Raw genomic sequence first — 16,661 nt, 5'->3', positions numbered from 1 at the left:
ATCAAGGCTCATTAGTGTCCTCAGGGCCCTGACAACAGGTTAGGTGGGAACAGAGAACAGGTCAAGGTCACTCTGACCTGGAGAGGTATGAGGATGCAGACTTCCACCCACATAAGCCTAAGTGCCTCTTTCATACTATAAAAAGGTCAGTACCAAAGGCTGTAAAGCCTAGAGATATGAAAAAATAACATATATGCACATGCAATTTCTGCTGTTAACTATTTTTGCTTGTAAGTCTTTTTGCTGTAAAAATTGAATATAGTTCAGCTCCAAAAGCTCCCTGTAAGTGAAAGCTCTAGCAACCAAACTGCAGCAGAGAACCAGCATCTCCTAAAGTAATGCTGCAACCATGTATGCTAGCGCTTGAGAGCAGGTCACTCTAGCTGGACTGAAACAGAAGCATAGTAAATATTCTTGGTTTGAGTGTGTTTGTTAGTCCAGGCTCTGTGCTGCACTGAGCAAAGAGAGAATAAAAGTTTCTTCTGGATCCAAGCAGACTCTAGCATCGGTGGCAGAACACTGATGCAACTGAAAAGGGCTATGGATGTTTTTAAAGTTACTTGATTTCTTCAGAAATGATACTTCTTAATCAAAATGAGTTCCTATGGATCAAGCAATATCTGGTGGGCAGAGACATCAAAGAGAAGCCTTCTGGAGGAATTTGCAGGGGGCTAAGTAGACTCTGTCCTTCCAGAATGGAAGATGGATAGACAACTGGTAACAGACATACCTATGCTTTATTATTTCAGAATACAGCTTCTTAACATGTTTTTATTCTAATTAACAGTTGTAAGGAGAATATTTGATAACTGCCTGCCCCAGAGGAAAGAAAACTGTAGCCCTGGTGAGGTCACTGCTGACACACAGTAGACTGCATTTTGGGTTGAATTACGAAAGCAGAGAAAATAAATCCCATGATTCCACCTTGAGAGACAAACGTGACTATTGAGATCACAGTCCTAAACAAGGACACTTGGAAAAAACAATTAGACCGAGAGAAGAAAATGTCTGATACCTTTAACAGACATAAGCTTCACGTAGGTTCCATGAAGTCTTTTAAATGACTTTAAAATTCTTTTCTGCCTGTGCTAAAAAGCCTAGCATTTATTCACAGAAACCCTCTCAGAAGGCTTGAAAGGTCTCAAAAGCTTTTGTAATCCTAAATCTGATTTGTAACTATAACTTCATTAATAATTAAAAAGAAATTTGCACAGAAAAATGACTTAGCATCATTCAGTATTTGCAGATGAAACTGGAACAGCACTAGAATCATGTTTAAATTTTCAGACTTTTAAGAAATATTTCCAAATGCCTTCAGAAACACAAAATGTTTCCAACTCAAAGTGTTGATTCTAAAATTGCATAAAAGCTGCTCAGCTTGAGAAGATAGATGACATTTAACAGTACAAGAAAATTAATACTTTCATCGTTGACTCCTAATTTCATTCTTTCTCTCACCGTAGTTCAAACTAGAAAACAAACAATCCAGTAAATGCAAAAAAAATATTTGTTTCTATTAAAAGTGTTATGCTAGTACCTGGTAACCTTTTCAGACTGATTTCTGGATAATGCTAGCAGAAGATAGAGGAAAAGGGACTTTAAATTTTCAGCTTTTGAAATGACTGAAGTGTTTAAGCATTGAATCATCAACATGAAAACTGAGGCAGTAAGATTGGCAATAGCAAAAATAAGGTTCAGAACAACAAAGACTGATCTGAGATTTAAAGAAGTTACAGTGGTCCAGCTTTTGCTGTAGACTGAAGCATGGGAGCACAGGAGACACTTTGTTGTTTATAGCCCCCTCCTAGATCGCCCAACACGATGAAGTGTGGGCTGCCAGCAGAATCAAAGGCAGTAGCTCTTTATAGCTCAGCGGCTCTACTACCCTTTTCTTGAGAGAATCAGGCCAGGAAGGTGGGGAAATGTTTCCTTTGATTCCCAAAGGCAGCTGAAATCTACTCTATAAACCGGAAGGGTTATAGTTCCTGGAGATACTAGGCCACCGCAATCATCCTCTGTAGGGGTGGAATCAGACTTGTAGCATCAAAATAGATGGGAGATGAAAGGACAGAAAAAGAGACCCATTGCAAGTGAGCAACTATTGTTGTTTTAGTGGTTAATCTGATCACATCAACTGAATTGGAATAAGCCAGTTTTAAAATCTAATGCTTGTCACAGTCCAGCAAGTGTTGTACTTGGCCCAGGACCCTAAAACCTTGTTGCAGGACCAGGTTCTTGGCATGCAAGGTCAGGAAGAACAAACTGACTGGCTATTCAACTGCTTTCAAAACTGTCTTCTAAGTTTTAGACTCTACACACAACAGAGAATGTATTGCTGAGGGACAAAAGTGATAAGGAAACAAGGGATGTCCTTCACTAACAAACTGAAACACTATAATTAACTTCAAATGCTACATTGATTTACTCTAAGCTGAGGATTTGGCACAAGATACCTTATTTATTTTCTTTCTTTTTTTTGGGGGGGGGGGGGAAACAGAGGAAGGACCTGTGAAAATGCTTAAAGAGTGATGAAAAGCTGTGCAATCATTTACTGTTATTAGGGTCCCCCCCCAAATCCCCCAATAGAACCAAAATGCAAACTGAGCGTGCAGCAGGCAAAACACAAGTTAGGTATGCAGGGCAGAGAGGCAAGGGAAGAAACATGTAGATTCTTCACATCTGGAGTACTGCGTCCAGGTCTGGGCTCCCCAGTACAAGAGGGATGTGGCACTACTGGAGCAAGTCCAGCGAAGGGCTACAAAGATGATTAGGGGACTGGAGCATCTCTCTTATGAGGAAAGGCTGAGAGAGCTGGGCCTGTTTAGCTTGGAGAAGAGAAGACTCAGAGGGGATCTTATCAATGTGTACAAGTATCTAGAGGGAAGGTGTCAAGAGGATGGGGCCAGACTCTTTTCAGTGGTGCCCAGTGACAGAACGCGAGGCAACGGGCACAAACTGAAACACAGACACTTCCATCTGAACATGAGGAAAAACTTTTTCACTGTGAGGGTGACAGAGCACTGGAACAGGTTGCCCAGAGAGGTTGTGGAGTCTCCTTCTCTGGAGATATTCAAAACACGCCTGGACACAATCCTGTGCAATGTGCTCTAGGTGACCCTGCTTGAGCAGGGGGGTTGGACTAGATGATCTCCAGAGGTCCCTTCCAACCTCAGCCATTCTGTGATTCTGTGATTCTGTGATTCTATGAGCTATAGAGAAATGCAGGGTGATGGATATTACCAAAGAACTTTTATTCAAGATTATGTAAGCTATCTTTGTTGTCCATTTGTCCAGATGCTATTTCTATAACTCTTTGTAAAGACAAAAAAAAGAAAAATCCTCTTATTCCTCATACTTGCATTTTATAAAGGAATAAAACTGTGGTGTATATACTGTATAGTTATCAAATTGCTAGCCTTTAAATTATCCAGTTGCACTTTTTAAAAAAAAAAATAACTTTCTTACCCTTCATATGCCTTTTCCAAGCTTCTTTTTAATTCACAGAGTTCAAACACCTTACCTGTTAAAAACTAAATTGAACGTATATTTAGCACTTTTCCTTCATGTGTCTGAAAGGAAACCATACAGGCATCAGAACCAAAACACATTATTAAATTTAACTAAGGCTACTAGACCTGAGAATTGGAGGATGTTATTCAACATGAAATGAAGAGGGGACTGCACAATCATGGTATATCAGGTAGTTATCAATAAAATAGATGTCAGCATGGTTACAGCTCGATTTTGTGTAGCAGTTTTCTATGAGGACTGGGGAAGAAATATTCCTGCATTTGCATGTGAAACAGCATCAGCAGGATAATTCTGCAGCCACAGGGTGTTCTTTAGATCAGCTCCCATGGGACAGAGGGAGTATTTTATTCTAAATCCTGACAAATTAATGTGTTAAGTTCTTGAAAAATGTGTTCCTCTGAATAGTATTTTCTTGAATGTCTCCTTCAATCCTCAAAGCTCTTTTAAATAACTGCCTTAAAGGTTAAACATGAAAATAAGTTTTTTGTGTTTTTAAGTTCTCCAGGCCATAGATCCTTGTATGAGCGTTCCTCTTCTGGCACAGAATTTCAAGGCTTCAAATTGCCAGTGAAGACGCACAAAAAAGCTATTGCCTGTGCTTCGAATCATCCTGTTCCCAGACAGACTCAGCATCAGAACAGAAAGTTACACAACAGCTGTAATAGCCCATACTCCAAAGTGGTAAAAAAAGTACCTGAAAACCCACTCTTGCATGAACACTTAGGAAGCCTGGAATCTAGAAGAGGCATTCATGAGTGTTTTCATTCTCTTTAATCATGTTGGTTTTTTTTAAATCCTTGCTTTAATCATTTCATTATTACATTTCTACTCATAAAGTTATGATTTTCTGGCATTGAAGAGATATGACCAACACTAAGGTTTTTTTTATGTATCCTGCAGTGATGGAGAAGAATCAGTATTGTAATACTGTAGGTTTTTTTAACCCTAAACAGAAATAAATCCATATGTTTTAAATGAATCATGTCAGTTTACCTAGACATACTTATAAAAACCCCGGCATTGAAAAGAAATGGTAATGTTGAGCAAAGCTTATCAACTCAGGTGTTACAAAAGAGAGGACTGGCTTCTTAGCTGAGGTTTTAAAAATGAGAGGATCATATTTCCAGACTCTGCTTCAATTCAAACAAAAAAAAAAATCTGTTAAAATTCATTTCCTTTCTAATTATACTGCCAGTCATGCACAGACACAAATATCTTCAACCTACACAAAGTGTTCAACAAGAAACATATATTAAATAGGCTGAGTTGGAATTATTCAAATACAATGTATGCACCAGGCTTTGTCATCTTTGTTCATCGTAATCTTTCCAAGAACCATTAGCATTAGTAAGGAATTATTTCATGTACCATTCAGATACAGTCATGTCTGTGGTACAATATGGTTATTGCTTATCAGTACAAATAAATGTTTAGCACAAATAAATGATACAAAATAAACATTCCATTTAGCAGGGACAAAACATAAATTTTTAAGTAGGTATACCAATATGGAACTTTGTCAGGATACTGCAGTCAACAGTTAATTTTGGAGCTGTCAAGAAGTTTCTGAAACCGTAATCCTCATATAATTAGAGTTCTACAATGAGTCAATGATTTTGCCAGAAGTATAAAGTTATGCCCTATGAGTGCCCACAGCATCCAAACATTTTAAATATTAAATATTTTTAAACTGAATGTTGTTAAATGTATGATAAAAACAGCATACAGAAAACAAGTGCAGAAGAAGGTCAATATTGTTGTTTTACATGGCATACTACAGAAATTTGAAGATAAACTCCTGTAAAAAGCAGAATCCCAAACTGACGCCAGTCTATGGTGTTGTCTTCCAACTATTCTTCTTGTTCTTCCTGCTAAAGTCCTCTCTGATGTTTGAGGAACTCAGGCATTTCTTCCTCAAATGGTCTAAAAGAAAAACAGTGAAACAGGTCTCAGCAATATTGAAAACTACCTCTTTCTTTTAAAAAGCAAAGGTCTTTCAGTAAAAAGTTGATGCATCAAGACACATGAATTTGATTGAATGCCATCATGGATTTTATCCAAAGTAAAATTTTAAGTTGCCATAATACTTACTGTAAAAATGAATAATTTCATTTAAAATACTTGGACAGAATGCATTCCCATGGTAGATATGAAATACTATCTACAAACAGAGCAAAAAAAAAAATTCAGCATCACAAAATGACAGCTCTGGTCATCAGAAACGTTTCATTACTGATACATTTTGCCTCCCACTACTGATGATTTCAGAGTAAACATATAAAAATGCAACTGCATTATAAAAAACAAACACTAAAATACAGACTTGAAGATGTGGCTTCCTCTGCAGATTCTGAAATCAAATATACCCTGTATTTTACATTTTTATTAATGTCAAGGAAAGAAAAAAAATACAAGATCAAGCTTCCAAATTTCAGTGCTGAATCAGACAGCCATGCTAAAAACATCAAGCCACTTTCAGGCATGGACTTAAAGTCATCTCTGCATATGCTTTAATGAGCTTCTTCCACAGAATCACTAAAATTGGTGACTACAGTGCAACAATGCCAAAGCAAGCAAGCAAGAAAGCAAAAAGACCTTTTCAGGGGATGCCTTTCTGACTGTAGCAACTGAAGCTGTCTGTTACTCTATGTTCATACATGGTCGTTGTTTCATCCACCTGTTTATCTAAAAAAAAAAAAAAAAAATCCAGAATGGTGAAGACTAGAAGTGTCAGCTAAGAAGTGTCAGCTAGTATATACTAAATAACTGACACACATTATTGTCTGAAAGGGGAAAACTGCCACCAAGGGTTACAGAGAGACTATATTAAACAGAACGAACTAGGCAGGCAATGGTTTTAACTCTTTGGGGCAAACCCTGATTCTGCTGACGTGTAAGATTTTGTATGTGGTGGGACTCTGCAGTTGCGTTTAATACAGGTGCATATCCTCGGGATCTCCCCTTGCTATTGCAGATACATCTCATGGACACGCATCCACAGAACTCCTCTGTCCTCTTACTTCTCAGCTTCCAGCACCCTCAGAGGATGAAAGAGGACTGGAGCATCCACTTCTGTGTTTAACTTCTAGCCCGCACAGCTCTGCTAGAAGGCAACTTTGTTTCCCGAGATGTACCATTCACCCCCTTTGTTCCTCTTTGGAATTCCTCATGTCGATGTTTAAGGGAGTTGATCTAAGAAGAGAATTTCAGCCTGAGAAGCTTTATTCTGTAATAATGTCACTTGCTTCCTAATGAGAAACATGAAGATTGTCATATCTGTCAAGAGTTGCGTATAACATAACATATAAACTGAAAACAAACATACTTTTACTGGGGGGAGAATAGAGGGTGAGTCTTCAGAAGACATACAAATCACATGTAAAATGCTTCCTCAGGGACACCATCCCCCCCACCCCCAACATATGACGCAGACTATAGCTGAGACATATAAACAGAGCAGAGTACAAGCAAAAAATAAGCTACTGCAATAAAGAACAGCAGCCAGGAAATTCATATTCCCTTAACCACGACAGAGCAATATGCTCAGTAAGGTGTATTAACTGGATACCATACAGGAACAGTCACGGCAGCCTGCTGGCAGAGAGGAGCCGGGAGATCTGGGTTCTCACCCCAGCTCTCCCACTCACTTGTTGCCTTGTGTCAGGTATCACATTTATCATTTTCTATAGCTCTGCTTCTCTATCTGCAAGAGCTACTTAACTACATTTCTGAAGTACCCTATGAATCATTGTGTGTAGCCAAGTGTTGGAGAGAGGTAAGAGCTTTTATCAGGCAAAGTGATATAGTGGGAGAAAAGGCCACCCGAGCTTGTGGGCGTGCAGGCACTCCCAGTATTATGAAACATTACAACATTTGTAAGAATTTCAGCACAAACAAAAGCCCATCTGAAAATCAGCCTATCAGTTTTCATTAAACATTATTGGTACTTGCATTTGTCACCATTTAAATTCTCCATACTAAGAATACAGAAATTAACATTAAATGCTATAGCAGTAACATTTTTTTTCCTACCCCCCCCCCAAACCCAAACAGCTACACACAACACTGATTCTTTCACCAAGAGATGAGTAAGATAAAAGCCCCAAAGACAAAAGAAATTAGGTTGCAAATACAGGCAAAAAAACCCCCAACAATACATCTGCTTCTACCTAAGAAGCAGAAGCAGTTGCAAAGTCGGGTGTAAGTGTGGACCCTCCTAACTCTGGACCATTTGCCTTTGTAGTCTTAATATCCTTTAGTTTAGGTCTGGGTATATTTAAGCAAATGTTGATAAGAAATGTTGACAAGAAGATACCAAAGTAAGAGCGGTTATCTGGCTTTTAACGTGTGTTATCTATTCCTCTCCAGTGCTAAAATGCAATATTAATACACTTGCATGAGTTACAGATACAGCAAATGCTTCATTCTGAGATACACTTCCTAAAACAGAAGATTTGAAGAAACAAATCACGTTATTCTGGCTTTTGTAAAAAGAGAAGTATAGAAGCAGTAGCACATTTTCAACATGTGAGAGAATCTGCAGGTCCCTGTTTTTCCCTTGTATATTAATCAGAACATACCTGTTATATTTTGCTATTGGATCCAAAATTCAGATGTACTTTTCATAGAGGAAAATCACCTATTTCCCTCAATGGAACTAGAACTTATCCACATGACTTAAAACAAAAAAAATACAACAGTTTGCACAGCTCACTGAGGAATTGTCCTCAGTCACTCTCCTGCTTGCTTTGTTAACTGCAAAGAAAACAATAAAAAAATTATATGAAAACACAGGACTGGAAGGGATTCAAAAACAATCCTCTGCTTCTTCTCTCCTTATCCTAATGCATGATCCATTCCTCTGTAGGAATTCAACCAGGAAAGATTTAACAAAATGACTCTTCACCTTCAAAGACAATCTGCTAAGGTTCTTCACTAATCTTACCATCAAAATGATTCAAATAGACTGCAAAAAAAGAACAGGATGAAATTTAATGGGAGTGCATACAGGATGTTGTATTTTTCTGCACAGCTGGTCTATGATCTAGGAGAGGTCTGTAACAGGATAGATCAAAAAGCCAACATAAGATGAAGAATAACTGGCTAGGTAGCAGTACATTAAGGATTACATTAGATTACAAACGGATAAATCAGGAATGACATTCCATTGGAGCTAAAGGCAAGCACCCTGTTGGCCTGTGAAGCACACAGGAGGTAATCCTTCCACTGCTCAGGACCGCAAGGCCACAGCGGTCACACTTCAAAAGCCAGGCCTGTACTTTGAGAAAGAGGTGAAGCATGTGGATGAAGTCTAGAGAAGAGCAGCGAGTGATCAAAAACTTAGACAGAATTTAGGAGAAAGGACTGAAAACCTAATCCTTGGGCCTCATCAAAGAAGATATTTCAAGACAAGGAAAAATCTTCTGCAAAGAGAATGTTTTTAGTGTCCACAGTGGATAGTAAAAGTATTAATAGATTAAACTGCAGCAAAGGACATTTAGATAAGACATTAGTTAAAACTTTACAATAAGAACACTGAAACAGATCACCTGTAAAACTTTTGTTTTTTTAAAGGGGGGGTGATACAAGCATCTATAAGGAATATCCAGGTATGATGGAGAATGCCTTGGAGAACAAGATGGTTCAGACAGCAAAATCAATCTAGCAAAATTTCATCCAGCTCTGATTTTTAAGAACATTCTTTCATTTTTCAAATGTAAATTGTTTCTCAGCTTACCAAAGGTGACTTGTGAACTGCTCTTCTTTAAAGAGGGCACGATAAGCTTCAGAATTGTCATGTGTTCAATTCCATTTGGCTTCTATAATAAATCACTTTAAAAAAAGATATGATACTTAAAATACTCCTTTTTTGTTGTTAATCCCACAGAGTTATACTAGAAAGGTGTACTTTTTTTTGCTCAGCACAGCTGAGACTACTGATGAGCCAGCATGTTGTTTATTTTAGTGAAAGCCAAATCTGGATGTCTGGATAATCATAATGCTTTGCTCACTCAAAATATTACATAGCTAATACAACAGTTGACAACATATTCACAATTAACAATTGAAAACCCAGTAATACATTTGTCTTTTATTTATTTATTGTACTTTTATTGACATACATATGTGAATCATTGCATTAATTAATCTTCATGAAGTAAGAGATTTGCTGTTTACACCTGTTCAGTGACAAATTGTTTTTTAAGCTAAAACATCTTCTGGCAGAGTGGGGAAAATTAAACAAATCTTCAAAAAACTCGAGGGGCGCAGGATCAAAGGAACAACTTAGTACAGATTGCCTTTAGTCATTGCAATCCTGCCTTGAACTTCTTTTGGAGGACTGGCGGGGGCAGGGAAAAAGTGCATGGAATTTGTTTTTTTCTTTTTTCCTCTTTTAAGCTAGTTGTCAAGACTAATTAAATGATTTCATTAAAATGCACTCTGAGGATTTCTAAATTTTCTAGGTTATAAATTTGTAACCCACCTAATCTTTCCTCTGGGCCATTCGGCTAGGGCCGCAAGCCACCTGAAATGCTTCATACAGGAGAACACCCTGAGAGAACAAGTTACCAAAATAATTCAGTACTGTCATCCCCCTGGTAGGCACCCGAGGAACTGAAAATTCCTTTGGCGGTTTCATTTTAATTTTCCTTTAGGCCAGCTACTATTCATTTTCTGAAGCTGTGAAATACTTTGCATTACACTGCCTCGCATCTGACACTGCTAAGCATTTTACACACACCGCGCTTGATTCACTCCACTTGAGCAAGGGGGGCTCTCCAGGGGACAGGGCAGTCTAAATGCCAAACGGAGCTGCACAGGTATCTTAAAGAAAAAAGGAAGGAGAATGATGCTGAGACTCTGAGCATCTTGCAGATGTCCTGGCTTTACCGGATTAAACTGATTTTGTATAGTGAGCTCTGGGATATTGAGAAACAGTGGTTAATTGGCTTGTGTTTTTGCAAATCTCATTTAGATGGGCTTTGGGAAATTTGGCAAGACTCTGTAGGGAGAGCGAATCAATCTGCATACAACACCTGCAAGAGAAATGTATCATCTCAGCAGCTCTCTCTTTCTGCAGTAAATCATGAGGCAAAACCAAGGAGGAGCCACCAGGGAGAGCGCCAGCTTAGGAGGAGCTAGAGCTGGGCCGCAGCTGCCTGCGCGGCGCTTAACCAAGCCACCTGCCAGGACACAGCGCAGCCGTTATCCCACCAGGCTGTGAACTCACCAGCTCACAGGGCCGGCTCGGACACCTCAACAGCTCACAGCCAGCATCAGCACCTACTACCCTTTCTCACCTGCTTGTTCTTTGCGTCTTCTTATAGCCTAATTTGCACATGCTTACCATTATCATATTCATGCTTTATGTGTTTTAACCCCGTGCTCCATTACCATGGCTGGACAAGTCAACTGGACCTTTTTCAGTTACACATATAGAATCACCTTACAGGAATCCTCACCACATTTTCATACTGTCGCTCTTTAACTGGGACTGCAATTACACTGTTTAATTAGAATTTGCTGGACATGCGCACACACTGTTTCTTATCCCTTATTTGCAATGTGATTCCCCCCTCCACTAGAAGGTGACAATAACAATCTATGCAAGCATATATCATTCAGTTACATACAATATATCCATTCTTGTGTTGCCATACCAAACACATACCTTTTGCTCAGTCTTATTTTTCGCACGTCTGGCTGTGCTGCTAATACAGTACACTGAAGTACCCAGCACAGCAGATTACTGGGATAGCTGTGAAATATCTGAGTGCTGGAAGGCATTTTTCTGCTGCTACCTAAAGAAGAGAAAGAGGGAGAGAAAAAAAAAGAAAAAAAAAAGACTGTGTTATTTGGGCAGAAGTCTATTTACGCAACATTACGCACTCAAAATTGTGACTGAGCTCTGGGCAGTGTACTTTAAGACATTAATTGATTTTGTACCTTTTCTTAAGGACACACATAGTAAAGACAGGGCTAATGGTCATTGACCCTATCTAATCTTTCTGCTTATTATATTGTGTTTCATTGAATATAAGTGAAATTGCACTGCAAGTGGTTAAAGGAACAATACAGACAATGCAGCAACTCACGAAAATTTTTTTTTATTCTTAATGTGAGATTAATTATATCTGACACTGATACAATCAATTTTTAAACTTAATATTTGTGTTTTATTTTCCTCTGTTGCACATTAACAAGACACTTAACAGAGATTAAATACGCTTTTATTAAGTACACAAGCATCCAAATTCCATACCCCCAAGAAATTTACTGACAGCTAGGGAATACTTGAGTTATTTTGCCTTTAAGCATTTCAAAGAAGATTGATGATGGAACAGGAGCAATTGTAATATCTTCACTGATGAGTATCATGCTAGTGCATCACTGGGATGAGTAATGAAATGCCTATTCCATTCTCCACAGTGTGTAACTCTCTGATTCAGCATCTTCTCCCCTGGATGGCAGCTGATCTTATTCAAGTTCTACTTCTAAGGAAACACCACATTCAAGGTTCCCAGTCCTGCCCTGTCTTTAGAGAGCTGTCTGCAGCAAGGAACAGCAGACCTTGCGGATCGCCTATGCTCAGCTACACCCTAGTTTCCCAAGACCAGAAAACATACGGATCCTCTCTCCTCTTTTAAGAGGGAAAAGGGAAGGAATTCACCAGGCTACCTATTTGTCTCCCTATTCCCCTCCCCTTCTTCACAAACATGAATTTTATAACAGCAACCCTTTTCCATTTTATAAGAAAGCTTACATCCAGGGGAACCCCTTAACAGATCCCAAAACAAAGACCTTGCAATTATCCAAGAAAAAGCAGAAAAATATTCCTCAGTTTTGCATACTGATTGAAGACTTACATCAGTGTGCATAACAGAGGCTGTTGTATTTTTTTAATCAACATTTCCCACCAGCTGCTATCCTTTGAAGTGATGCATATTTTGTATTATATATTGACTGTCTGCATTTTTCAATATGCGGACCTCCAATTTACATATTTTATAAGATCATAAGGTACATAAATACATATGGAAAGTGGCAAAGGGCCACAAGGACATCAGGTCCAGATCTTGCCTCATTAATCCTAGACAAATTCTGACATTCTGTCAGGTGATAGATAAATTCAATTTCCATCCAGCACCTCAAAGTTCAAGACTTCAATAACCCGCTCTAAAAATGGAGTTTTTAGCAATCACTGATGGCTAATAGTCAGGTGGTGAAAAATAAGGAACTCAGGATGAAAATGTAGCAAATGCTTCAGACCCAAGAAAAGCATATTTAACTACTTCCTAACTGCTTTAGGAGTACTACAATCTTCAGTATGATTAAATCCTGATATTAATTGGTTTATTAATAAGGCATATTTTCTCCTTTTTTCCCTTAGCACCTAAAGTTTGTATTAGAGGAATACTACAACTCAGAGTTGTCAGACTTATACAATACTTTATTACACTAAGATCTTGTATTTGGAAGGGCAAGATGGCCATTAAACAACCCATGCTTAATAAGAAAGAGAATCATGAAGAGAAAAAAAAAAAGACCAAAATTTCATGTTTTTAATGGCCACGTTTAGCAGCTTTTTTTCTGAAGCTCTGAACAGCTCACAGTGCATTATGTACTAAAGCAGGTATGAGTGAACCACAGACACACGTCCTCAGAGAATTCCTTCTTAAGAAGTATAATGGCTGTTATTTTTACCTTTTAATCCCTAGTCTCTCTTTATTACAGCTAATCATCTCAACATATGCATTAAAAAGAGCTATGCAGGTACCATTAGAAATCAATTGCCATTCAAAGCTCAAGCGCTTCTTTCTACAGCGGTACCAGTGACCAAACACATGTTAATGTATTGTAAAACTTTGCAGTTTCTCCCCCTTTTGCATGTGTCAAATGCTGTATTCCCATATTCCACAGTATAGTCCTTAACTTTACCTACATGTGTTGTCATTATCAATTTGATATGCAACTGCACAGCAAGGGATTTTTTAACCAAGTTAGCTGTGCATAATGCTTATGATAAATCCTAATTTAGGGGGAATATATTCCCAGAAGACCCTTATTCTCCTCTTAAGGAAAAAGTGATTCCTCAAAAACAAGTACCAGAAAACATTAAAAGTTCACATATACCCCCTCAGACGTATGTTCACACACAAAAGAAAGGAATATTGTACAATCCACTTGGTGCAATATTGAAATTTAACTTGTGATCGTTAAAATGACATTTGGAAAAGAGGACACATTTCAAATCTTAATTGTAGTCTCATTCCTTCAGCTGCCATTGACAACCAGGCATGTACGTATTCCGTATTAGAAGCACATACTCAGTAACCTGTGCTATTTTCTGGATATTCTACAAACACCCACCTACAATAGAACGAGTCAACAGGGTGTGAGAGAGGAAAGAGCATCTCTAGAAAGGTATACTACAGCTTGTCGTATCAAGTTTTTTACCACTTGCAAAGAAGATCTGATTCTGACAAATGGTGCGCTGCAGAAAGAAATCGTTCCAGGCGCATGAGGCCACGGGCAGCAGACGCAGAGCGAGGGAGCACGGGGTCGCTCCCCTGCACCGTTGCGGTTCCACTTCACGAGCTGCAGACACCAGCACTGATTTCTCCTTTGGTTTAGCGCACACAAATTTTGTGTCTTGAAATTCAGCAACGTAGCAGGTGATTCTATTTGTATGTGTCAATGCCACTATCCATTTTATATGCGACTGCACAGCAAGACAAATTCTGTAGGGCCACGTAACTAGCCCCTCTGCTCTGCGCCTCCCCAAAGGGAGCCTTCAGAGGTGCTCACCCTCGAGGCGCAGAGGGACCACAGGCGTCTCACCCGCAGGCACTCAGCTGGCCAGCTGCCCGAGCAAAACATGTCTTAACTACCACAACCCCCCCCCCCAAAAAAAAAACAGCTCTTCCAATCCGTCTTGAACCTGAATTAAAAGTATTTTGATTTGTTTTAATTTTAAATTAATAGGAAAATGCTATCGTTTTAAAGGGAAGTCCACTAAAAGTTTTAGAATGCTGTAATAACTTACAAGAATGAGCCTTATTCTATTTCAGCTACTCCGGACCTCTCAGGCTCTTTGAAATGAATGCCTTGAATCCAGCTTTCCTAGAAAAATCATTCCCGTGCAAGCTCACAAACCAACCCTTAAAGTGGATAATTACAGTCTGCCTACTTAAAGGTTCCCCTAAGAGTAGTTTATTTTTCCTTTCTTGTCCTACACAGTATTAACATTAATAATATTCAGTGCCAAGCAGTGAGAAGTTTTAAATTTGGCCATTTATTATACATAATTGTTGTAGTGTTGTTACGCACTATTAAACAGTTGCCTGCAGGTGGCTGCATTTCAATGGGGAAAAAAAAACATACTGTGTAAAACAAAATTCTGTCCCTAGACATATATTTCTGATTTCCAATAAAAAGAATAAATCAATGCAAACATTTTAAATTTACAGTAGCAGATAATTAGTCCCTTGTGTGTAAAACAGTTTTGAAGTTCTCTAGATCTTTCTTCATGAAAGAATAGAGAGCTTAAAGCACTACAATTCCTCAGAGCTGAAGTTTTAAAAACTTCTCACACCTTGAATAGCATAGTGGGAGGGCCACCACTGCTAATAAGGGCATTTTATTATTATTAAGAAATTAGGGTTAATTTAGACCTAGGTTTATTCATACCTAGGATTCTGATATGCTTCTGTTAGGCCACAGGCTTAAAAGTCTTTAAGATTAATATATCAATATTAAAAATGGATTAACTTTCAATTATGGCCTGTCCTTGAAATTTTATTTTCCTTTATAATTAATGTATTAATTTCCTGTATAATTAATGTATACTACGAGTACAAGAAAGTCAAAATGCCTCTTATTCTAACCTGCGTAGATGTAAAGTCAGCAAAAGGGTTTTTAAAAGTAACACTTTAAAAATTCATTAAGCCTCAGCTCTATTCCCATTAAACTAAGTGAAGAATTTGCACTGATTTTGAGAGATTCAGAACAGAGCCCAATATTTTCTTGCATGGCATTTTTCGTAGTTGATATTTCAGTCTGCTTTACTAATCGCCAAGAACAGAGCTAGAAAGCGGGCAGCACCGTAGCCATACAGGCAGTAATAACCTATCAGCCACTCGCTGGCCAAAATGTTTGTCTCCCTATGCAGACTTCTGTATTTCACAACTGCGTACTACAGAAGCCTCCCACATTGCCGGAGCACCACAGTTACCAGGAGACATCTGGGTTAGTTTCTGCCGCCCCCACAGACCGAATCCCTGTGTGAATTTGGGCAAGGCCTGCAGGACCTGGCTGTGCTCTTGAAGATAAGCTTCCCACTGAGGCTAGCGCAGCTTCACTGACATAACGCTAACGTTAAAAAAAAAAAAAAAAAAAAAAAGTCAGATTTGTAATGTCTGCCTTTACTCAGTATTCTAGGCTGCTGGATATTCCACATCTACTATCAACATCAGTTCTTCTGGGATGGAGAGGCTTCTTTACAGTACATCTATGGAGCACACATTGCAATGGGGCTCTCAGTTTGAATCCAGTAATGATTTCTAGACATTAGTGGATATACCAAACCACACACTCTTAAGGGAATGCTCCAGAGTTCGTAAAGTGAAGGTTGCTCTGCAGCTGAAAGGACCGGTGGATTGCAGATTCAAGTCTGACAGGCAGATAGACTTTTGAATTTGTGCAGATAAGAAGATGACATATCCTTACTTTTAAAAGAAGCCCATCTATGTACATTAAAAAAGTTCACTCAACATTTAATTAATTAATTAACATTAATTAAACAATTAAGGAAGAATACTGAGAAACAAAGTGCTAGCTAGGTTACTAATTTCATCTCCTTATTTACTTTTAAGTATTTTTCAGCAAAACCAATTTCATAAATAAAAAAAAAAAGCAACTAATTTTACAGTAATAACCACATGCATCAGCCCATTACAAGCAAACCCAATAGAGAACATCTTGCCCTTGTTCAGAACAGAACATTGCACAAAACACAACACAGATATAAGGCTATGCATATATTATTTAAGAGTTCATGTTCCACCACAGAACATAATTCTCTACCCATGCCTACCAGTTCCCTCTCTCTCTGACCAGGGCAAGAGCTA

The sequence above is a fragment of the Apteryx mantelli genome, chromosome 5 (genome assembly GCF_036417845.1).
Source record: "Apteryx mantelli isolate bAptMan1 chromosome 5, bAptMan1.hap1, whole genome shotgun sequence".
Classification (NCBI taxonomy): domain Eukaryota; kingdom Metazoa; phylum Chordata; class Aves; order Apterygiformes; family Apterygidae; genus Apteryx; species Apteryx mantelli.
Note: the sequence above shows the minus strand (reverse complement) of the source record.